This window comes from Equus quagga, chromosome 1 (assembly GCF_021613505.1).
Source record: "Equus quagga isolate Etosha38 chromosome 1, UCLA_HA_Equagga_1.0, whole genome shotgun sequence".
Taxonomy (NCBI): domain Eukaryota; kingdom Metazoa; phylum Chordata; class Mammalia; order Perissodactyla; family Equidae; genus Equus; species Equus quagga.
The window spans coordinates 128,145,235-128,168,981 of record NC_060267.1 but is presented as its reverse complement, the minus strand read 5'-3'; positions in this window follow the sequence as shown (position 1 = coordinate 128,168,981).

Sequence of the window (23,747 nt, the reverse complement as noted above, 5' to 3'; positions counted from 1 at the left end):
CCAAAGGAAAGAAACAAAGTTCCACAGCGTCTAGGTAGGTGGGCCTGCAATGAACCGGGCTCTGGAATCCAGAAGCCATTGGAGCTTCTGCTCCTGGCTGTTGTGAGGCTCCGTGTGTATCTTCCCATCAGTTGCATCGCCGTCCCTTGACTTGAGACGGCTGGAGTGGGCCTCTGTTCTTTGCTACAAAGGAGCCCTCCTGGAACACCCCATCACCACTCGGTCAGCCAGCTATTGTCACTCCCCTTGAACTGACAAGACAGGCTCCTGGAGGTTGAATAACTTGCCCTGGATCACACAACTCACACACAGATGTGCCTGGCCCCATGCCGCAGTCCTTAAGTGTGTCTTCAAAACTCTCTGGAAACAGGTCTCCCTTGCCCGGGGCAGTTATAAGAGAGCTGCATTTCCCAGGGCTCCATTCAGCCTCACCTCGGAGTTCACTCAGGGCCGTCTTCCCTTTGCATTCTCATGTTCCAGCTCATCAGCAATTGTTTGTTCTTAGTGCTCAACTTGACGGGAGATGGAGAAAAACACACAGCCAAGGTCAGAGAGCCGCGAACTCTCTCCTCCATTAAGTCTGTCTCGTCTTTAAACAGCACTCGATCAAAAAAATCGTCTTGAGTGTTTTCTTCTAGCAGCCGGCCGGCCAGGTGAGTGTCATCTGTGAGCTCTCTCCTCCCCGGTCCCTAAGCCTTTGCTCCCCTACCCCAGTCTCAGTGGCCCCAGAGTGAGGACACGAGAGAGAAAAGGGATTCCGCCGTGAGCCGTAACCCTTCGGATTCTCCAGGCGAAGTGAAAGAGGAAGAGCAACTCTTTTTCTGGGCACTTTATGTTTCAAGAACTCTGGCTACTTGAATCAGAAGCAGGGTCTCTGTTGTTTTGTTTTTGTGTTAAATTGTCTCTATAATTTACAGGGCTCAACTTGTGTCAGGAAATGGTTTTTGTACCTTTGTATTTTGCACCTAAGCCGTGAGAAAGGCCCTCAGGTGGCAGGAAGGGTGCTTGAGAGCAGCGCACACCTGGATCTCTCTGTTCACACTCAGCCGGGAAAGAGTGAGTCCTCAGACTATCAATTTCCCCAGGCTCCTTGCCTCCCCTCACTCCATGTTAGTTTCCTATTGTCACAAACTTAGTGGTTTAAAACAACATAAATTTCTTTTCTTACAGTCTCAGAGTGCAACGTGGGTCTCACTGGACTGGGCTAAAATGCAAATATTGGCGGAGCTACGTTCCTTTCTGGAAGCTGTAGGAGAGAATCTATTTCCCTACACTTTCCAGCTTCGAGAGGCCGCCTGCATTACTTGGCCTGTGGCTCCTTTCTCCATCTTCAAAGTTAGCAATGTTGCATCTCTCTGTGCCTTTCTTCCATAGTCATACCGTCCTCTGGCTGACTCTCCTACCTCCCTCTTCCGCTTGAAGGACCCTAGGATTACACTGGGCCCATCTGCATAATGCGGGATAATAAGGCCAACCAATTCACAACTTTTAATTCTATCTGTAACCTAATTCCCTTTGCCGTGTAGCCTGACATAGTTACAGGTCCCAAGGATTGGGACAAGGATATCTTTGGGGGGCATTATTCTGCCTACCATCCCCCACACCCTACTCCCTGTGAGTAGGTGCCCAGCCTGTGCATGACATACTCGTTTTCCCCAAACATGGGCACTTGGGCACATGGTGGTGAGTTTCCTTCCCATTTCAGAACCAAGACTAAGACATTCACTTATTTTCATTCAAAGAACAGAGCAATGCCAGTGTTTTTGGCATTCTGCATTACCATACCGCCTTATTAGATAGAGCAAGCCCATTTCTTTTGCCTGTGGCCACTCTCACAGTGTCTTCTTGTGTCTCGCCCAGATCCTTGCTTTTACCAATCACAAATTGTCCCCAAACACCTTTAAGAAATTGTTCAAATTCTATATTTAAATATATGGTTCATTACAGGGGAATTCCAAAGCACATGTGAAAGATTAAAAATGCTTACCAAGAGCAATTAATATAGCACATCCTGTGCAAATAATAAATTAGATTACTCCGTTATCTCTAATGACTGTGGAGTATTTGCTAACTACCTACAGGTGTACAGATCTACAAACATTTCTCTCTTGAGTCCAGGAGGCATTCCATCGTGGTTTGGATTTAAGGTGGGCAAGTCACACAGTAAAAGCAGTCAGTAAATGAATAGGTCAATGTGTGAGCACCTATAGCATATGGAGTATTTTAGCGAAGTGATTAATGGTAAGAGTTTAAAATCAACCTGCCAGGGTTCAAATTTTAGCTCTTTTGCTTACTAGCTGCGTGGCTTTAGCAAGTTTATTTATCTCTCTGTGCTTCACTTTCTCCTCTGTTAAATGAAGATAGTAATAGTATCTATCTCACAGGGTTGTTGTAAAAATGGAATTAATATGTGTAAAGTGCTTAGAATCATGTTTGACACATAGTAATTGGTTAGTGAATGTTAATTTTTACTACTGTCCTTATCGCTAACGTTAGTACTATGTGACAGACCCTGGAAGGCTCAGTTGGTTCAAGTCCCCGTCCTCCATGAACTTACCATCTATAGGAAGGAACAGAGGGGTAAATAGGTAGAGAGGAAATAGCCGAGGGAGGAAAGAGGAGGAGCATAAAAATTGAACTGAAGATTAAGGAAGGTTTCTTAGAAGCAGCAATATTTATGGTGAGACTTGAAGGATGCAAAGAATTTACCCCAATCCGTGCAGCTGGAGCCAGAGGTGGGGATGGGCGTGTTATAGGAACTGGGCACAAGTTCTGGAGGTCCCAGCAGAATCGTAGGTGAGTTCCCACCTAAGTATCAGTACTGCTGTTTCTAGGGCCACGTGGCCCTACCGGAGCCCCTGTGGTGGTAGCTGCTACTTCTGTTTCTTCCTTTCTCATCTGAGTCCTCATCTTCTTTTTCCCTTTTTTCTCTCCCTTCTCCCTTTCTAAAGCCTTGGCCCCAACAGCACTCAGGGAGGACAGGTTGATGGCCTCTGGTTTAGATACGGCCCCATTGGGGGAGGGGTGTGCATGAGCCAGGTGTGTCATCCTCCTGCTCTGAGGACTCTGCGCTCCAGGTCTAAATGAGGAAAGCATCAGACTCCTCTCTCTGCCATGTGGTCTCCAGTAGAGCAGTTCTGAACCAGCGGTCACACCCTGGCTCTGCTGGTCTCTCTCCCATCCTTTCCACAGTCCTGGGACCACTTGTCCCAGAACATTAATAACAATTAACTTCTGTGGGTCCTGGAAACTCAGGTCTCAGTTTACAAGTGGAGGGTGTGTGAGAGAATTCCAGGAGAATTATAGACGGCACTAGCCTTTCTCTGGTCTTCCCAATGAAGATCACAACTCCACTGCTTTCCTGTTTCTGCCCCAGGTTTTATCTAACTTTGGCTATTTACTTGGGTAGGAGAGTCTGGAGCACTGTGAGCAGGTGAGCTGGATTCTGGTCCCTATCACAAGTTCTGTGAACCCTCGGAGCATCCCTCTTCTCACGTGTGTGGCCCTGCCCTTCCTCTTGCCCATCCCTCTTTCCCCAGCTAGCAGAGCCCTTGCAGCAGAGCTGTATCTCACTTTTCCTGCTTTCTGATGAGGCTGCAGCTGTCTAATTTTTCCCTGGGACAATCTTGCTTGTTGAGTATTTGTAAAACTGGTAAGCAACCCAGAGTGGACATGCAGAACAGACGCAGGACTTTGAGCTGAGAATCTCAAGCAGTTACATTGCTCAGTCTCCTCTTCTCTAAAGTGGAGTAGGACCTGATTCCCAGGGTTTGCATGAAGATTCAAATGAGGCTGTGTGAAAGCTCCTTGTAAACTGTATTGTTATTTTCACCATCATTAATAACTACTGGCTGATATCCAGACTTTGCTGAGGAAGATTGTTCAGTATGTTGCCACTGCTTCACGCCCAGAAGGCAGCTATGAAAGTGAGGCAACTCTGTCATAAATCAGCATCCTCGGGTGCCCTGGACCTGAGTGATCCACTAGGGAGCCACCTGCCACGTGTAGTTGTATGAAATTAAATTTAATTTAAAATTTACTTCCTCAGTCACTCTAGCCACTTTTCAATGGCGTAAAGCTACATACTAGTGGCTACTGTATTGTTCAGAGCAAATGTGGATTTCCATCATCCCAGAAAGTTCTATAGGACAGTGCTGGACCAAAGTAAGAGTCCCCTTCCCCCTTCTCTTCGAAGTGTTCCAGGAACCCCTGAAGTGAATTTTGAGGATGCCACAGAGCTCACAGAGCATATATTTTAGGTTAGATCATTTCAAATATACCCTTCAGATTTACTATAAATAACACTGTTGCTATGAAAAGTTCTTAGAATTACAGAGACTAGTAACCTAGGGGGATGTGTATTAATTCTGATATACACAAGCTTTCGGGAACACCCTTCAGAAATTTGGCACGGGGAAACAGTGTCATAGGAAATTATTAGATTTAAAGCAGAGCTCATCCAGAAACCAAGATGTAACTTTTTTGGGGGAAAAAATTTGAGTCAATCAGCATCCCAGAAGCTGACACAGGGGAGAGGTAATTGGCTCGCTCTTAGAGAAGTTATCAAAAAATAATAGGAGATTTACTGCAGCCTGTCTGCATAACTCTGGGACGCTGAGAGGAACTGGGCAATTACCACGTGTCACCACAGAGCCTGCCAGAAGAGGAAAGGGCATGCCTCAAGTCAGGTGCAATAACCATCATTATTTGCCCCGGTAAATTGGGTCTGAAATGTCCCCCTGAAGAGCATGTTTCCCTCTTCTGCTGGAATTTCCTTCTGCAGGGAAGTGAGGATGAGGACTGGGATAAAACCACCATGGTTCAGTGCAATTTCCTGCTGGAAAGTTCCAGGAGGCAGAACAATGAGTTCAATTTAAGTTTGTCGGTTTTTAAAAATATCTATTGTTATTTTTGTTATCATTGTATTATCCTTACTTGTACTAGTAATATAGATTGTAATGAAGAAAAGGAAAGTTGGCTGTCTTCTGTAATGTGGGAACAGTAATATCTACCTCATAACATTGTTACAAAGATTAGTTGAGGGACATGTGATGAGCTCTGGCACAGAGTATGATATGCATAAACACTTATGAAAATGTTAACTTGAATAATAAGCAGTATACATATTTATTAGTAATAAATATTAGCATTTCTTAGCAATTTTCATAAATATTAGTAATATTAACGCTATTCTCTATCAATTAAAATATTATTAGTATGTTTTTATCCATTCCACAAATATTTATTGTGCACCCATTTGGTGTCAGACTCTGTTCTAAGCCTTAGGACAAGAGTGGTGAGTGACAGAATGCTCTTAATCTCAGGGAACTTATACTCAAGTGAGGGAGCCTGCCTAGCAAGATTATTACAGATAGTGATACACGCTAGTAACAGCAACCAATGCAAGGAGGGGGACATTGCAGGTTATTTCCTTAGGGTGGCTGGAAAAGGACTTTCTGAGGAGGGGACATTTGTCCTGACCCCTATATGATGAGAAGGAGCCATGAGATGCCCTGAGGTGATATCAGTTAGGATGCAATGGACAACAAGCAGCAGAAAACTCTGGTTTGAATGGTTCAAATAATAAGAACATCTACTATCTCATGTAAGAAGAAGTCCCAGGGTAGGAAGGTTCTAGGGTTGGCTAACTCAGGGCTTAACCACAGCACGAGGACCCAGGTTCTTCCATCCTCAGGGTGTCAGCTTGGTCCTTAGACTAGTGCCCTCATGGCTGCCACAGTTCCCAGCATCACATCTGGAACAAGATCCGGAGGAACAAAAGAACACTTCCAGAAGCACATCCACCCAATTTCCTCTTGCTTCTCATTGGTCAGAACCGGGCCAAATGCTTACCCTTAAAACTATTCACCAGCAAGGGAATAGAATCACCATGACTGGGGAATTTTTTCTGTAAAGAGTTAAACAGGAAATATTTTAGGCTTGTAGGTCAAGAGGCAAAACTGAGAATATTATGTAGGTACTTATATAACAAGAGATAACAAATTTCCACAAAACTTTTATGGATTGATGAAATTCAAAGTAGAATAATAGTGGGGCCGGCCCCGTGGCCGAGTGGTTAATTCGAGTGCTCTGCTTCAGTGGCCCAGGGTTTCTCCAGTTTGTATCCTGGGCGTGGACATGGCACCGCTTGTCAGGTCACGTTGAGGTGGCGTCCCACATGCCCCAACTAGAAGGACCCACAACTAAAATATACAACTATGTTCTCGGGGGATTTGGGGAGAGGAAGCAAAAAAAAAAAAAAAGAAGATTGGTAACAGTTGTTAGCTCAGGTGTCAAGCTTTAAAAAAAAAAAGAACTTAAAAATATAGAATAATAGTTCAATCTAATTTTTAAATCTAGGTCTACTAATGAGAAGAATGGACTTCTTTTTGGGGGATAACATTTTGCTTTATTAAGGCTCACAGAAAGTGCTCCCTATCACCAAAATAGATGGCAAATGTTCATCTGTTAATGCTGCTCTGTGAGGAGATGTTACATATTTCATCAAGCGAACGTCTTTACACAGAGAGGTGATACACGTGGCCTCGCAATGCTTTCAAGTTAGAACTTTGTCACTGTGATTTGTAGTGTGCCGCTACTCAGTTTGGCTGTTGTGTGAAAGCCGCCATAGATGAAAAGTAAATAAGTGGGCAGAACTGCATTCCAATAAAACTTTATTTATGGTCGCTAAAATTTGCAGTTCATGTAATTTTCACGTGTAATATAGTATTATTCTTCTTTTGTTTTTTCTTTTCAATTATTTAAAAATGTAAAAACCATTCTTAGCTTGTGGGCTGTACAAATACAGGCAGTGTGCCAAATCTGGCTCACGGGCTGTGGTTTTCTGCCTCATGCTCTAAGCTAAGGAGGATTTCTGCCGAGTCGCAAGGGGAAGGGACTCTGCCTGCAGGGATCAAGGTGGAAACCACACTTGAGTAGGGATCCAGCAGCGTCCACTTCAAGGGAGAACTTTCCAGGCTGAGGAACCACTAAGTGCAAAGATCCGGCCCCAGTGATATAAGCCGGGCATAAATGTTCCTCAGCCAGAAGCAGAGGAGAAGAGAGGCCCAAGATCAGGGTGGGGAGGGGGAGACGACTTCTGGAATGGTGGGGTGAGGAGCCCCACAGACCTTCTTCCCAGCCGAACAACCATCACTGGTGAAAATTATTTTCAAAACCAAAAGCTAACCATTTAAACTCCCTGAAAATTGTCCTAAGGGCACACAGCAAATTGAGAAATATTTACTCAAGAAAATCTGTTAAATCCTGGTAAGAATAGTCAGAGTCTGTGGCACTTGAGTGAGGACTCATTCTCTCCCTCCCCTCCCCCATAGCTCTACATTACAGAGGCTAAACTCGGGTGAATGTTGCCAAGATGTCGGGGCTCCCGTCCTCCACCCAGCCCCCACTCAGAGGGTAGAGGCGCCACCCCCGGGGCGGCAGGCTGAGAACAGTGGGGCCCAATTACCTTGGCCCTGCTTGCTCACCGGGCAGAGGTTCCACACTCGGAGAGGCAAGCTGGGAAGATCAGAGGATGCTGCGCCCGCCCAGCACTCTTCTCCTAAAGCAGGGATGTCATCCTGAGAGAAACGGACCACTGTCCCTGACCTCAGCTCTGGGGAAGAGATTTCGAGATTTTGTCCAAGAGGAGAGGCAGGCCCAGGAAGAGAGCTCCAGGATGGCTTTAACCAAGAAGACTAATGTAGAGGAAATGTGGAGAAACCAGAACCCTCATATACTGCTGGTGGGAATGTAAAATGGCGTGGCCACTTTGGAAAACAGGTCTCATCACTTTCTTGATGTGTCCTTTGAGCACAATAACTTTTCATTTTGATGAAACCCAAGTTATTCACACATACTCATATTGGAAATCTCAGAGGGAAAGAGAGAGAGAAAAAGAAGTAGAAAGAATACATGAAGAAATAATAGCTGAAAATTTCCCCAGATTGATGAAAAGGTTAAACATTGTATTACCATATGACCCAAAAATGCCACTCCTAGGTACATATCCAAGAGAAATGAAAATATATGTTCACACAAAAACTTATTCACAGATGTTCACAGAAGCATTATTCATAATACCCAAAAATAGAAACAACCCAAACGTCATCAACTGATGAATGGATAAACAGAACGCGGTGTATCTCTACCATGGAATATTATTTGGCCATAAAAAGGAATGAGGTACAGGCATGCTATGTTTTATTTCACTTCACTGTATTGTGCTTTGCAAATGCTGCTTTTTTTTTACAAATGAAAGGTTTGTGGCAACCTTGCATTGAGCAAGTCTATCCACGCCATTTTCCAATAGCATTTGCAGTTTTTAGCAATAAAGTATATTTTAATTAAGGTATGTATATTGTTTTTTAAGACATAATGCTATTGTGCACTTAATAGACTACAGTCTAGTGCAAACATAACTTTTATATGTCCTGGGAAAACAGAAAGTTCATGTGACTTGCTTTTTTGCAGTATTTGCTTTGCTGCGGTGGTCTGGAACTGAACCCACAATATCTCTGAGCTATGGCTGTGTTCATATATACCACAACATTGACAAACCTTGAAAACATTATGCCAAATGAGAGAAACTTGTCACACAAGGCCACATATTGTCCATTTACATGAAATGTCCACAATAGGCCAATCTGTAGAGACAGAAAGTACATCAGTGGCTGTCGGAGCTGTGGGGTGGGCAGAAATGAGGAGGGAGTGCTGTAGGTACAGGGTTATTTTGCAGCACGATGGGAATGTTCTAAAATTGTGGTGATGGTTGCATAACTCTGTGAACGTACTAAAAACCCTTCAATTGTATACTTTAAATGGATGCATTGGATAGTTTATGAATTATATCTCAATAAGGCTGTTAAAAGAAAATGTGAAACTGGAGAGGGGGGCAGGGAAGGGCCAGCTAGATACTGCGAGGTTCTGCAGACCTCACAGAGAATTTGGTTTTACTTCAGGCAAATGGGAAAACGTTGGACATTTCAGAGCAGGAAAGTGATAGGATATGATTTGCATGTTGAAAATATCGCTTATTACTCCTTGCTCATATTCAGAATATTATTACCAATGTTACTATCTTGAGTGAGTTCATTAAATGCCTGCTCTGTAACTTCCAGGACATTAGTGCCCATTAAGCACTCACCAGCTGAAAGTCCAGGGCCAAGGAAGCCTACAAGAAGATCTGGAACAAGTATCAGCCAGCCCCTCTTCCTGCTTGCTGTGATGGTAGTCCCAGAATGGCTGTACCGTCTGTTCAACCTTAATGCAATTATAGGAGCAAAGCAGAGAAAAATCACATAATGAGGGTATACGTCCAGGACCCCAGCTAGACTGACCTGTGCCATTTGCCTCTTTGTCTGACCCTGACGATAGAAGAGAAAACCTTATGCCCGACCTGAGCCATTCCCCAAGTTAGGTTACTCCACAATTGAAGAATGTTTCCTTCAATAATCTATCAGTATGTCCTCAAAGACTCCTGGGTCCTCAACAATGAATGTTAGCAGTAATCCTCAAAGTGAATGCATACTTCTAAAGGAACATTTCCTGTGTGCGTGTGCCTGTGTGTGTATGTGAAAACAGTCTCAACCAACTTTAATATGCGAGGTCTGGCAGCCACAAGCAAGGAAAGAAGCAGACATCCCACTTTGCAGTTAACCTCTCTCATTACATCATTTGCTGGCAGCCTTGGATGACATTAGTTCTGGGAACTGGTCATATGTTTCTGAAAAGATAAGGACTCTTCCTTCAGATATATTGATGGCAATGAGATCATGACATGAGACGCTGGGGTTGTAATAGTAAAAATCAAAAGTTTAAACCAGAGGTTAGATACTCAAATGCCTTCAGGACCAGAATGATAACATAACAGTGTGTAGCTACTTTCTATTAAGAAAGCAGTGGGCTGTGAGGTTGTGGCTCACATACGTTCAAATGTTTAAAAAATTAGATAGTATGTTAATTAAACCTAACCCAACTGGTGGACCCTTGGCCTCCAATTCGTCAGCAATGGGATGGGTTTGCTGAATCACTCTTGACCTTGAGACTTTTTCAGAATGCTAAAGCCCGTGCAGATCTACTTTCCCATTCAGGGGGACCCTAGGCAGTTTCCTCAGATAGGATTCTTTCTATAGATGTTGACTTATTGTATTATAAGTAAGAAACTCCTGATAGGAGGGTCTCTAATGGTGATAGGAAAAGATGATGGTGATGGTACTGAGTGTTTTCCATGTACCAGGCACTTGGCTGAGAGATTTATATTACTTACTTTATATGCCTACTTCTTTTGATCCTCATGAAATAGACACCACTAGAGCCTTGAATTTAACTGAGGAGGTAACTAAAGGTCAAAGAAGGTCAATAACTTGTCTAAAATCACACAGCCCTATAGCTTTCAAAATCTTCCAAAGAAATTCATTATTTATCAAAACACTTGGTCCACCTTCTTTTGTAGGTTTCAGAATGTATCCCAAGCATTTACATGAATCCCAATTTCAATTTTCCAGGCAAGCCTATGGATATAAACACTTACTGAAATATTCTTTTGAGGACAGTAAATTCACAAATATCTGTAAAAGGCAATAGAATTAAGGGCAGGATAGGGATTCTATCAGGATAACTAAATCTGAACTTTCTAGATGTTTGTCTAAAACAGGGGTCAGCAAACTATGGCACTTGGGCCAAATCCAGTTTCCTCCCTGCTTTTTAAATAAATCAAGTTTTATGGGAACACTCATTCATTGTGCACTGTCTATGGCTGCTTCTATCCCAGCACCGGAGAGTGGAAAGGCTGTGACAAAAATTGTATGTTCTGCAAAACCAAAAGTAGTTACTATCTGGCCCTTTATGGAAAAAGTTTGCTAACCTTTGGTCTAAAAACCTAATAGCATAAACATAGTACATATGTAATTTCCACCAATTCTATAGCCTCTCCTGCAGTGTTTCTCCAGGTTTTGACAATGAAGCAAAACCCTGGGGCAAATAAATGCTGTGATGGAATTCCCATCATGCCTCCTGAAATGGGTAAAGCCTTCCTCTTTTCTCTCTACTGGAAAGAATGAACCAGGATTAGAGGGACCAAGCCACCTGCCCAGGTCACAGAGCAGGTTGGAGACAACACTGAATAGGAACGATATCAGGGATAATGAAACAGCTCTTTTTTACTGAGTGTTTAAGCACTGTAGGCTGGTCTCCCAGAATCTTTGTAACCACCTCTGGGGGAATTACCATTATCACCCCCATCTGATATATGAGGAAAGTGGGGCCTAGACTAGGAATTGCCTAAGGTCACACAACCTCCTGCTGACAACAAAGGGAGTGCTCTCATGACTATATAATGTCAAAGCGTCTCCAGTGACAGTGTGTCTGAAGGCCCTCCTCAGGGACTTGGCCGAGCTAGAAACCACAGGTGTGGCTGCTGTGAAGAAAGGAGTCTCTCGTGGCCACGAAAGAGCCTGGAGAGCTTCTGGACCAAGGATCACCTGCCAGGGCTGGAATCTCTCTGGGACTGTTCATACCTCAATTGTTCCCAGCCCGCGTGGGCCAGCAGAACTTCTCAAAACACCCTGCTCCCAGTTCATCGAACGCTAGGTGAACTTAGTTTCCAACAGCAGCACCTCAGAACCAGATTCTGAATTGGACTATGTGCCTGCAGGTGATTCTTTTATAAAATAATGCTTGGGAAGCCCAGGGTAAACCCTGAATAGAACGTTTCACCCAGAAAAAGCCAAGTGGACACAGAATGGTCTTCCTGGCCGGTGTGAGGAGGAGTCCTGCAACCAGGCCGTCCTTTTAAAGATGGGAATGTGGTGAGTGGCCAAGCTTTGCTTTCAAAGTAGAGAAGGGAAGCTTTGGGAAGGAAGTGGGAAAGGAAAGGGAGAAGATGGTCAGGTTTCATCTCTTCTTCCATTCTTATCATTGGGGCATCTAGTATGAGCATTGCTCTTTTGTGGTAGCCTGAATCAAGTGCACCTCCCCCCAAAAAAGATATCCACGCCTTAATCCCCAGAACCTAGCAATATGTTACCTTACACGGCAAAAGGGATTCTGTAGATGTGATTAAGGTTATGGGTCTTGAGATGGTGGGGTTACCCCGGATTATGTGGATGGACCCAATCTAATCAGATAAACCCTTACCAGCAGCAAACTTTTCCTAGCTAAATTTTGAGAGATGCTGCAAAGGAAGGAGAGATTTGAAGCTTGAAAGAGACTCGACCTTCTGTTGCTGGTTATAAGAACTAGAAAGGGGCACAGCTAAGAAATGCAGGTGGCCTCTAGCAGCTGGGAACAGCCCTTAGCTGCTAGTCAGGGAGGAAACCAGGACTTCAGCTCTCAAACTACAAGGAACTGAATTCTGCCGACAACCTGAATGAGCAAGGAAACAGATTGTCCCCAGATGCTGCAGAAAGGAGTACAGACAGCCCTGCTGGCACATTGATTTTGGCCCATTGAGACCTGCATTGCACTTCTGACCTGTAGACCTGTGAGATGATACACTTGTGTTGTTTTTAGCTATGCAGTTTGTGGCAATTTCTTTGAGCAGCAATATAAAATGAATATATCTTATGAATTAAACTATGCTGATTATAGCTAGAAAGTGCTCTAGATTGGAAGCATTAAGGCAGAAAAGATGGAAGAGAAGCTTCATTTTGAGCTCCTTGTGAAGAAATGAATATACATATCAATATTATCTAATCTCATGACAGATACCTTAAGTCTTGAGACAGGCTCCCTGTTGTAATAATTTTCCTGCTTCCTAACCCCTGAAAGGGAAAACAGAAAACTGAGAGGGTGCTGCCGGGGGAGCTCTCCTTGATTTACTCTCAAAATGTTTGTGAAAAAAGGGTCTGTCTCGAACCGCAGAGCATCAGTTCAGGACTCAGAGCTTTCTGCTTTTTGGCATTAAATTTTTCTACATTTTTGGCATTGAATTTAGCTACAGTTGTGCCAGACGAGGAACAGGTAGTGAACTGTTTTTGCCCTTTGGTACAATTCAGGCATCTGTCTCACAAAGTACATCTCAAGCCACTCACAGTCAGACTGCCTTGTCCGCTCCGTCCTTCACCCAGCCCAGAAATTCTTTAGCGATGACAGAGGGAGTGGCGGCCGGAGGTGACTTGCTTTGTGCCTTCGGATTCTTAGTCTCTTCTCTTTTCTAGTCCTCCTAAGCTAGTCTTAGAATCATTGCCTTTGTGTCTTCTCTACTCTGTGTTTATCATGTAGTGTTCTTTTTCCAAGAAGGGAAATAAATGTTTAATTTATGAGGATATAATACTATAGCGGTATGTTCCTCTACCTGAAATGTATTCTTAAGTATTACCTTGGTTTGTACTTTAATTGAATTGGATAGAGACGGTACATTGCCATTGTTAAGGTTAACGACCCAATGATTTACAAGACAAGGCATATTTACTGGCAAATAGATTTTAGTAATTGTTCCGCTCCATGGTGAGGAGAACGGTTTGTGCATCGATTCACATGTCCTGGAGTCAGGGTTCACCTAGAGGAGACAAGATCAGGGTCCAGGAAACTAGAGGCTGCGCAGGATCGATGAGATGAGCAGGCCCCATAAACCCTTCCTGCTAAGAGTGCTTTTGCTCAGCGAAGGCCTCAGTTGCCCTCAGGTGCCGGGAGTGATGTTTTTAAGGTGAAGATGGCTTGGGGGACCTATGGGTGCCAGCATTTAAAACACACACACACACACACAACACTAATGAGGGCTTATTTTTGTTCTAATCTAAGATGAGCTGTACTGATACTCTGGACATTTCCTTTGGGGATTTAACTTGGCATTTCTAAGCGGAAGGGATAAATTAAATAGTTTGAGGAAAAATATCTGCTAGGGTGGTTTGCCCTCTTGAAAACATCTTATAATTGTGTTTAGGACAAGGATGAAGGCGTAATTTTCAGGTTGACTAAATTTGCTCTTATGATGCGTTTGTGTCCATGTGGGCTGAGAGCCGCAGAATCTGCGCCGTGGGTGAAACCTGGCGTAAGGCCGCAAGCCCAGCTGGGCTCTGGCGGCAGGATATCTTGCCGAGAGACGGAAGAAATGACCCGGAGACTGTGAACGAGGCGTATAGGTTTATTGGGACTGACTTACGGAAGAGTGTCGAGTGGCGTCCGGCTGGACAGAAGTGTGCACCCGCAGACCGCCCCCCAAGAGAAGCTGCTTAAGTAGGCAGAGGAACAAAGGCTGCACGCTTGCCAAAGGGCTGTCCTTGGTACGACCAGCGTTCCCAGGAACAGTAGCTCTCCCGGAGGGGCTTTGTGTCCCTGTAAGACGCGATGTTCTTCACGTGGGATAAGGGAGGATCCAGGCTGCCCAGGCCCAGATGGTTACAAATCCCAGTGGCTGGGCGGCCTGCCCAGCAGGGAGCCAGAAGGACACATGGTTGCAATGGGCCTGGGGGTTTCTGCTGAGCAAGCAAGGCCCAGGCCCCACACCTGGGCGCTTGAAGCATATCTCGGTAAGTCTGCCCCTTTTTGTTTTCTTACACGTCTTCAAGAATATTGACAAGCGACCACAAGTTCTGTTTCAAGAATGTCTCCAATTACATTGTATTAACTGTGACACAAACTCAGACGGGGAAATCAAAGCGGTATTGGACCCAGGGTGTGGAGAGCTTGTGAGAGGAGAGGCACTGGCTCCCTAATACCACCTGCTCCCTGGGATTCTGAGCTGGGGGGCCACGTGGGAGTGCAGGCCCTGCTTCCCTTTGGTCTGAGCTGTTCTCGAAGAAAGTGGCTGAGATGGGTCAACATGAGAACAGTAATCCTTATTGTATTGTTTTTCCAAGGATGTTATTTATATTGTATATAAAATATGTAATCTGGAAATTACATAGAGCAAGATATAAGGAACAAGAGGCACATTGTAGAGAAAAGACCAACAGAACATGGTCCCACTTGAGAGATGTTAAAATTGAGAGATTATTAAAAAGCAAATAGAGGGCAGTGTTTCTGACTAAAAAAAATGTCACACATACACTCTGAGTAATGTTTCACTTTTTCCTTTTTTAAACCCTGTAAGTTGTGAAATATCACACTTTAAAAGGGGATATACAATGTATATTTATAGTTTCAGTTAGAGGAAAATAAGCACCTGTGGACCCACCGCCCAGTTTAAGAAATGGAAGACCACTGATGCCCTCTCTTCCCAAGGCATCTTTCCCCAGTCATGCCTCCTCCCTCCCTCACAGATAGGGCGCCCTCTGAATTTTGTGTGATCATTTCATTTTTAAGAGATACTTATCTCTTCCCATCTCTAAAATTGTTTAGCTGTATGGAGCTCCAGTTTGTTCTTTTTAAACATTCTGTATGGCTTTTCATCGCGTCAATAAACCACAGCTGATTTAACCACTCTAGAGTTGGTGAAAACTTGAGTCTTTTCCAGTTGTTGGTATCACAGACAAGGCTGTTATAAACATTGCTGTACATGACTAACGTCTCACACATGCAAGAGTTCTCTCAAGGTATCTAGGAGTGAGCCGGGCAGTTCGAGGAGTATGTGCCTGTTCAGTTTTACTGCCTAATGCCAAATTGTTTTCTAAAGTGATTGTACCAACTTTTACTCCCACCAACAATGAATGAGAGTTCCTATTGCTCCATACCCTTGCCAACATTAGATATTGTTAGAGTTCTTCTGTTTTGCTAATCTGAAGATGTGAAGGATATTTCATTACAGTTCTAGTTTGTAATCAGTTTGGATTGTTTATAATGTTGAGTATCTTCTCATGTTGGCTATTTATGTTTCTTCTGTGAAAAACCTCTTTGTGACCTTTTTCATTTTTCCTACTGAGTTTTGTTTTTTGTTATTAACTCACGGCAGCTCTTTATGTATTCAAGATCAGCACTGCCCAATAGAAATATAATGCAAGCCACATATGTAATTAAAATTTTTCTAGTAGACACATTAAAAAAGTAAAAAACTGATAAAATTCGTCTTAATAATCTCATTTACCTTAGTTTGTATTATCTGAATCTAAAATATTTTATCATATAAAAATTATTAATGAAGTCTGAAATCTGGTGTGCATTTTATACTTAGGGCAAATCTCAGTTTGTGCTAGCTATATTTCAGTTGCTGAATAGTCACATGTATGTCATGGCTGCTGTTTAGAACAGGGTGTGTCTAGACACTGATCCTTCTTCAATTATATTTTCTTCCAACCTGTACCTTTTCACTTCGTGGCTTCTTATTATGAACAGAAATTCTTCACTTTAACATAGTTACATTTGATCGGTCTTCTCTTAGCGCTTTTTTGCATCTTAAGAAATCCTTATCTATGCTGGGGTGATAAAAATATTGTCCTTTATTTTATTGTCTAAAAGTTCTCAAGTTGTGTCCTTCACATGGAGGTTCTTGATGCATATGGACTCCGTTTCTGTGTATTTTTTGATGTACAGATTCACTTTCACTTTCCCTATCATCGGCTGTCTAACTTTTTACTGACTAGACCCTTTTGTCCCACTCTCTGCGTGTCAGCCCCATCAGGTTCCTGTCAGGGAACCAGTCAGGATACCATTATGAGCATGGGTATGTTTTTGGACTCTCTCTCCTTTTCCATTTGTCTATTTGTCTACCTCTCTTCAAATGCTACACTCTCGTAATTACAATTGCTTGAAAATAAGCCTTATTATCTGATGGGGCAAGTCCCTTGGCTGGCTTTTTTCTCAGGAATTTCTTGGTGTATTTGGCCCTCTGCTTTCAGATATAAATTTTAAAATGTGACAAAATGAAAAATATGATATGAAAATCCTTTGGTGGCCCTTCCATTTTCATGGACGAGCTGTGTGAACTCAGATGAGTCACTTTGCCTCTCTGGCCTGTCTTTTCATCTGTAAAATGGAAGGAACATAGTTCCGTTTTACAGGATGGTCTTGACGTTTAAATGAAATAATGTATGTAAGGTCCCCAGCACAGCGCTTGACAATGGGAAATTCTCAATAAGTAAATGAGTAGTTTTGTTATTGTCAGAGGTGAGATGTGGGCACCCCATTGCGGAGAGTGCTGGAATCCCGAGAGGACGGCTGGCTGTAACCGTGCAGGACTGCAGTACAGGAAGTGCACACTTGTCGCCACCTTTGTCCTCACGTTTTGACGCCAGCTTTTGTGCTTACTGTTAATAATGCACATAGATAGTACTTTACACTTTTTAAAGTATTTTCACTCATTTGGTCATATTTGGATTGCCTAGGAACCTCTAGAAGCAAGGAAGCATGTACATTTTTGGAAATAGCTGAGACTGGAGCTTCAGCCGAGACTTGAGAACTTTATCAGGGCACTGGGTAAGATGTAATGAGGACCAGAATCTTCTACTCAGTCATTTACATGCCACCCATCAACAGAGATGAAAACAGGTGGAGGTGAGAGTAGGATTGCCAGATGAAATATAGAACTTCCAGCTAAATTTGAATCGCAGATAAACCATGAATAATTTTTTACTATAAATATGTCCTAAATATTGCATGAGACATACTTATATTAAAATTTATTCTTTTATCTGAAATTCAAATTTAACTGGGTACCCTATGTTTTTATTTGCTAAATCTGGCAAACCTGGGTGGGGGACATTGCCGTTACTTCCTCAAATTGAAATTGCGCCCTAGCAGTTTAGTGCATAAATTGCCCTTAGATGGCTTGCAGCCCGACTCCTTCTTTTGGCAAATGTAGATATTGAGATCCAGAGGCTCAGAATTGGTTAACTGCAGAAACTGAATGAGCCCTGGTTCTGCCTTCTTTCTAATGCTTCTAAATGTGCAGAAATACACAGCCAACTTTTCATTATCCTCTTCATCCTGGAGAGGTAGGGATCTCTGCCACATAGATCACAAACCTTCGCTCACTTGCAGGTTCTGTGGCAGGCTCTGGCCAGCAGGCCAGTATGTGGTCACTCAGGAAGTTAACCCAGGTCTGAAATGCTCAGGATTCGAGAAAGTATCGTGTTGGACTAGAGCTGAAGGTCATAGTGTAAGTGGCCTGCCTATCAGGGACTCTGTTGAAATGACAGCCTTGTCAAAGCCTTCAGTTACTATGGTGATAGGGCCTAGAGAAGTACACAAAAGCGTAGAAATCTTCAGATAAAAAAAGAATACAAATAAGAAATAATGACAAGGAAGGAAAGAGTAATCGATGAGGAAAGATCTTGCCACTTCTAGCATCTAGACGGCCTGAAGGGCATAATGGCAGAGAAGAAGTGGGGTTCCATTGGGAGAGGCTGGTGGTATAACGAGACTTAATATCAGAATATTTTCTGTAAAATGAAGACTCTTAGACTGAGAAAGGGCTCCCACGGGCCTCTTAGATTGATGAAGAGTCCCATTGCTGGAGTCATTTAACACCAGAGCTGAACAAAGGAGTGGAAAGTGAACTGCAGGAAACACTCCCCTGGATATGTTTTGGGACAGACTTGATCATCTGATAGGTCTCTTCCTGCTCTCAATGCCGGTGAATCACTGGTTCATTTGAAACATGACGGTTAAAACTCTCAGGGATCCAGAAATAAAGAATTTAATTGAAAGTAATTTTCATACGAGTGAAGCATGGCCTAGAAATTATGTGTGTGTAATTTTTTTTTAATCCAGGATAAGGTGAGCCACTAGTCTCAAAATCCTCACCAGCCAAAGCTTTATTTCAACCTCGATGAGCTGTTACTATTCTTAACCTCCAGTTTCAAATTATTTTTATGTGACACTTGGATGATTATGTCTATTTGACTTCATTTTTCTAACTAAATAGTCTTTTCAGGAAATAGATCTCCCGGCTTGCTTCAAAGCTCTAAATAAACATTCAAAGTATCTGTGCACTATAAAACCACCTCCTCTAGGATGCTGATCCGAGGCATGACAAGTGCCCTCCTGGTGCTAGGTGCCAAGCCTGGTTGACCTTCCTAATTTTTCTACTGCAAATCTGAAAAACAAACCCAGCGTTCTGGAGAACATCAGACGTAGCACATATGAGATAAGCATCCATGTTTTTCTTCCATCGCAGACACCCTCGCAGGAGATGAATTACCTAAAAACTCTACCTGTTAGCAGGCCTTGATTGCTGTCGCATTATTTTCCTATCTCACTTCAACTATTCCTGGTAATAGATGTTTTTTCTAAAGGCAATTTTGGTAGCAGCTATTATCTTTGGCTTTGTATCTTGCATGCCCTCCATGCAATGAATTACCAAATATCGTCAATTCTACCCTTTCTCCTCCAACTCTTCCTTCCAACCCTACCTCCACAGCCCCATTGTCACCACCAAAGTGCTCCCATCTGCCCTGCTGTCTGTTGCATGCCTGCAGCCACATTACACTTTCCAAAGCAGAGCCGTGATCCTGTCCTTCCCCTCCTCAAAAACTGCCAATAACTCCGTTTTCTATGAGTCACTTCCCAAACATCAGTCATTCGCATAACACCCCCATTATCTTTGCTATTTTCCACTTCCATCTGTGCTATTGTTTACTTCATATTTATCTTTAAATGGACTAACTTGTTTTTTTACTTACATGTATTTGAAAAGGAAACTTTATCTCTAAGTAAGTAGAAAACCAGTATCATCTATCATAAATAGAAGCGAACAATAAATCCAACGAAAACAAAACAAAAGTAGTGTCTTCTAGCCAGATAGTACTGCCTGAGGCTGTGAGCCCGAGGCCTGCTGTCTCTGTGCTTACAAGGGAGGGTGATTATTTGCTTATCCTCCATTTGTCCTTCCAGATCCATTTTCCTTCCTTCTTCTTGCTCTTTGCCAGAGGAGGCTGCACCCTCTGGACTAATCTGGGAATTCCTTTGCCTTCTGGTTTCCAGTTGGGCTCAGCCTATGGGAGCCCAGCTGGTTATAGGAAGGAGGGAAGAGATGAATCCAGGACTGTGTTCCTTGCCTCCCCCCTGCAGGGTCATGACAGCCTGGCAGTGTCCCCTGACCAAAGGTTACTGCATGTTTTAAGGTGGCTTGTTCCTCTTTTGAGTTATGGTAAACTCTCCCTCTTCTTGTCTCTTCAGGCCTATGATGGTGACAGCTGTGTCTTTACTGGCTATCGTGGGCTACTGCACTTGCCCTTGTGGTTCCCTACACCTGTCCTTGGGCACTTGTCCCTTCATTAACCCTTCCTTGGATTATTCTACTTGACATGTCGTATCTCTCCTGTGGAGACCCTGGCTAAGACAGTTGTCATGGACTGGATGGTCTAGGTAGATCTGCATCAACTGACACATTCTTCTTGGCTTCATCAAAGATTGGAGGGGATCTGATTGATGTCCTGTCTCTGTACCGCCTGGTGCGATGTGTGTACACCAGTGACACACGTGTTCCCCACTCTGGGAAATACCTTTCTATGGAATAAACCCCCACATTCCTTGTGTAGGATTCAAGCTGGACTTGAGTCTCACTCAGCCTTCCCCTCCTGGTTCCTTCCACACAACCTCTGTTACAGACAAACAAAATTCATGCTGTTCTTTGTTCTTGCCCCAGGATTCTTCACCTTTGATCCATGTTTAGGCTGTTTCTTCTGCTTAGAGAGAACACTTTCTCCAACTCCACAATGAATCTGGTCCTGGTTCCCATGCAGCCTTCTCCACCAAGTCTTCACTGATAAGCTCCCCGCCTCTGAGTGCCAAGTAGCTCTCTTAATATTGTCTGGACTTCCCCCAAACTCTGTGCATCGTTCTCTCCGTGTCCCCTGTGGGGTGCAGAGGTGCAGAGAGTAGAACTTCCCCAGGCTTCTGGCTGAGCTGACAGTCATATGCATGACTTGGCCTCTTGGACACAATTGGACCCAATCTCTGACACCAAATGGCCCTTCTTCCTTGGAGTTGATCACGTTCTTGCTTCTCTCCTGTGCCATATGGAAGCCTCCATTCATTCACTAATTTAACAGACAGAGATTAAAACCTGCAAAGTTCCAGGCACCTGCTAGGTGCTGGGCATATCCTGAGATGTGAAACAACATGCTCCCTACCCCAGGGAGCAGAAGGCCTAAGGAAAACAGCAGAAATCCTTTGAGATTGAACTCTTTTAGGAAAGCCATGAACTTTAGAGCCCCCATCACTAATTTATTTAGACACAAACACACATGAACAATGTGTAGTAGCTATCAGTTTACCATTTGGGATGAAACTGCCCTGGGTTTTGAGGCCATCCTTCTTGAGAGGTGACTTCCATTGCACACCCTCCTCAAAGGGTTGTTGTAAGGGGTCAAGATACCACATACAGAGGTAATAATGCCTGGCACAAAATAAAGGCTCAGTTTACGTCAGGGGTGGTGGTTGGAGGAGACTAGTCATTAGCCAGTGAAAGGCTGGACACTGGCTCTCTGGAAAAAGGCAAGATTCACATTGGCTTGAGACTACCTGGGTTCAAACTGCTGGTGGAAAGCCTTCTGAGCACCAAGGCTGTGATTACAAACAAACTCAGAGGGAAGCACTCAGTACATACCCAGAGCGGGAGCTTGGAAGGAGCTGAAGATGTTCAGAAGAGGAATTGCCACAGGCAGAGGACAGGTCAACCCGGAAAATTCATACATATATTCCACTAAAATTCTGTACATGAAACATTTTTGGTACATTTTAGAACCAAGCTAGGAACACAGAGGATTAAGTAGGTTGTCAAGAAATATTTACCATATTGAGGTCATTTTGGGTGAGTAACACCACAGACCCAATTTGAGGTTGGTGCCAGGTACAATCTGTATTTTAGACATAGACTATTATTCCCGCCCTAAAAGAATTTACAACTGACACATTAACATAAGCATTCATCTTTTTCTCTTGATCAAAGGAATGTAACTCGTAACTTGGGGAAGATTGTAGAAGTAACTCTACTTTCTCTGTTATTTTAAAGGTACTGGGGGACAGAAAAGTGTTAGTTTATGAGATTGCCTTGGGTCTTTCATCTCGGATGAATAGATTTGCCTCCATTTCTAGGGGAGGAGGAGAAGGACAGGAAACTCTCTATCCCGGCTTCCAGAGAACCTGCCTCCACGGCAGCCTGTGGGTATCCTTCATGCTGTCCCTTATAAGAGTGAGAGACTGAATTCCCTCAATAAGAATCACAACTATCTCTTTGAATATCTACACTGTGTGACCAGCAATGGACACACAAGAACTCCAAATTAGGTACAACTTTCCCATTTAACATGTGAGGAGTCTGAGGCCCATTAAATTCAAGTGCCTTGCCCAGAGGACACCCAGATGGGGAGTGGTGGAGCATCCAGATCAACCTGACACCCAAGCTTGCTCTCTTTTTACTGCCTCCGAGGACACTGTGGGCAATGTGTTTGGTTAGGCCGATCTGACGTTGTGAGTATCTGATAGTTTATTACCTGGAATTCGCTATTTACTGCCTCTTCAGTACAATGATTTATAATCTAAAGATGACTCAGGCCCACATTCTGGAGAGTCCTCTGAAATATTAGAGAGATTTGATCCTTGAGCAAAATTAGAGTACTGGAAGGGGCTCCAAATCTCCTTCCACTGTCCACGTCTGTCTGTCTGTCTGTCTGTTCCCTTGTTTGTTAACCACCTCTCCCACCAGACTGTAAACTCCACGAGGCAGGGACCATAACTATGCTGTTTATCTCTCTATTCCTGGTGCCTAGCAATAATTATTTGCTGAATGAATTCTATCTGAACTGGTAGTCCACATGCAACACACATGGTTTAAATCTATTTACAAGAATTTTTCAGCAAATAGTTCTGTCCTTTTTGACACACTGTCTCACAGTTTGTATGATTTATTCACAGAGTTCTTCTTAGAGTACTAATAAATTCCTATGGGACACAGTCTCTTAATATGCTGTGCAATCCACCACCATAAAGTCTTCACAAGAAATGACTTTAAAAATTCTTGTTTGGGGCTATGCTGATTATGAATTTCTGAATAGTTATGTCTGGGCTTCTCTGTGTCTCAGAGTATACAATGTGAGATATTGACTTCTCTTTATATTAGGACATGTAGAGATTCTGAGTTAGAAGATGGTTGGGAGATAGCAGGAGAGGGAAAGAGATTGAAGTCTGTGCTTTGAGGAGTGGAGATTTCACACATACACAGGAGGTAAATTCCTGGCATGAACTTTAACAAACACATACGTGGCATGTGCACGTTGTTTGCTGATGTATCTAGATGATATGATGGTCTATGATCAGGGAAGGGTGCCACATCTGTTGTAGGCAGGAAATTCAGCCCGTGTATTCCTACCGCTGTGAAACCAGAGGCACTTTCCTTGTTGTATTCATCTCATGGTAAAATTGACCCACACACCAGCTGACAAGTCGGTTTATTTGTGAGCTTGCAGCCACTCCACTTGCCGCCTCCCTCTGCCACCAAGGCACGGCAGCTGTGCAACAGAGAGAGGGCCCCTGGAGAGCTTACATTTCACCAGTTTCTTTGACTTTTGCCAACCTGCTTTGCAAGTGTTCTCAAAAGTCATTCATTACCTCCACGGGTGTGAAGAAACCCTGCGCTGTTCAAGGGTTTGTGAAATCACGTGAAACAGGGTTGAAAGCTTTTCTGGCAAAGCAATTGCCATTGGAATTAGCTATGTCACCAAGCCACATCCCGGCTTAAGTGATGTTATTTATATCCCACTGCACTTGGCAATTCCCTAAGCCTTCTGTTGAGCACCAAAATCTCACCACAGCATTGACTGTTGACCCCTCTCCTTTGTGTGAGGACAAAAAGCGTTGATCTTACAAACCTCTGTGTTTGAGCCCAGAAGGAGTGCATTTCACACAGGAAAATGTCCCTAATATTGAAGTGG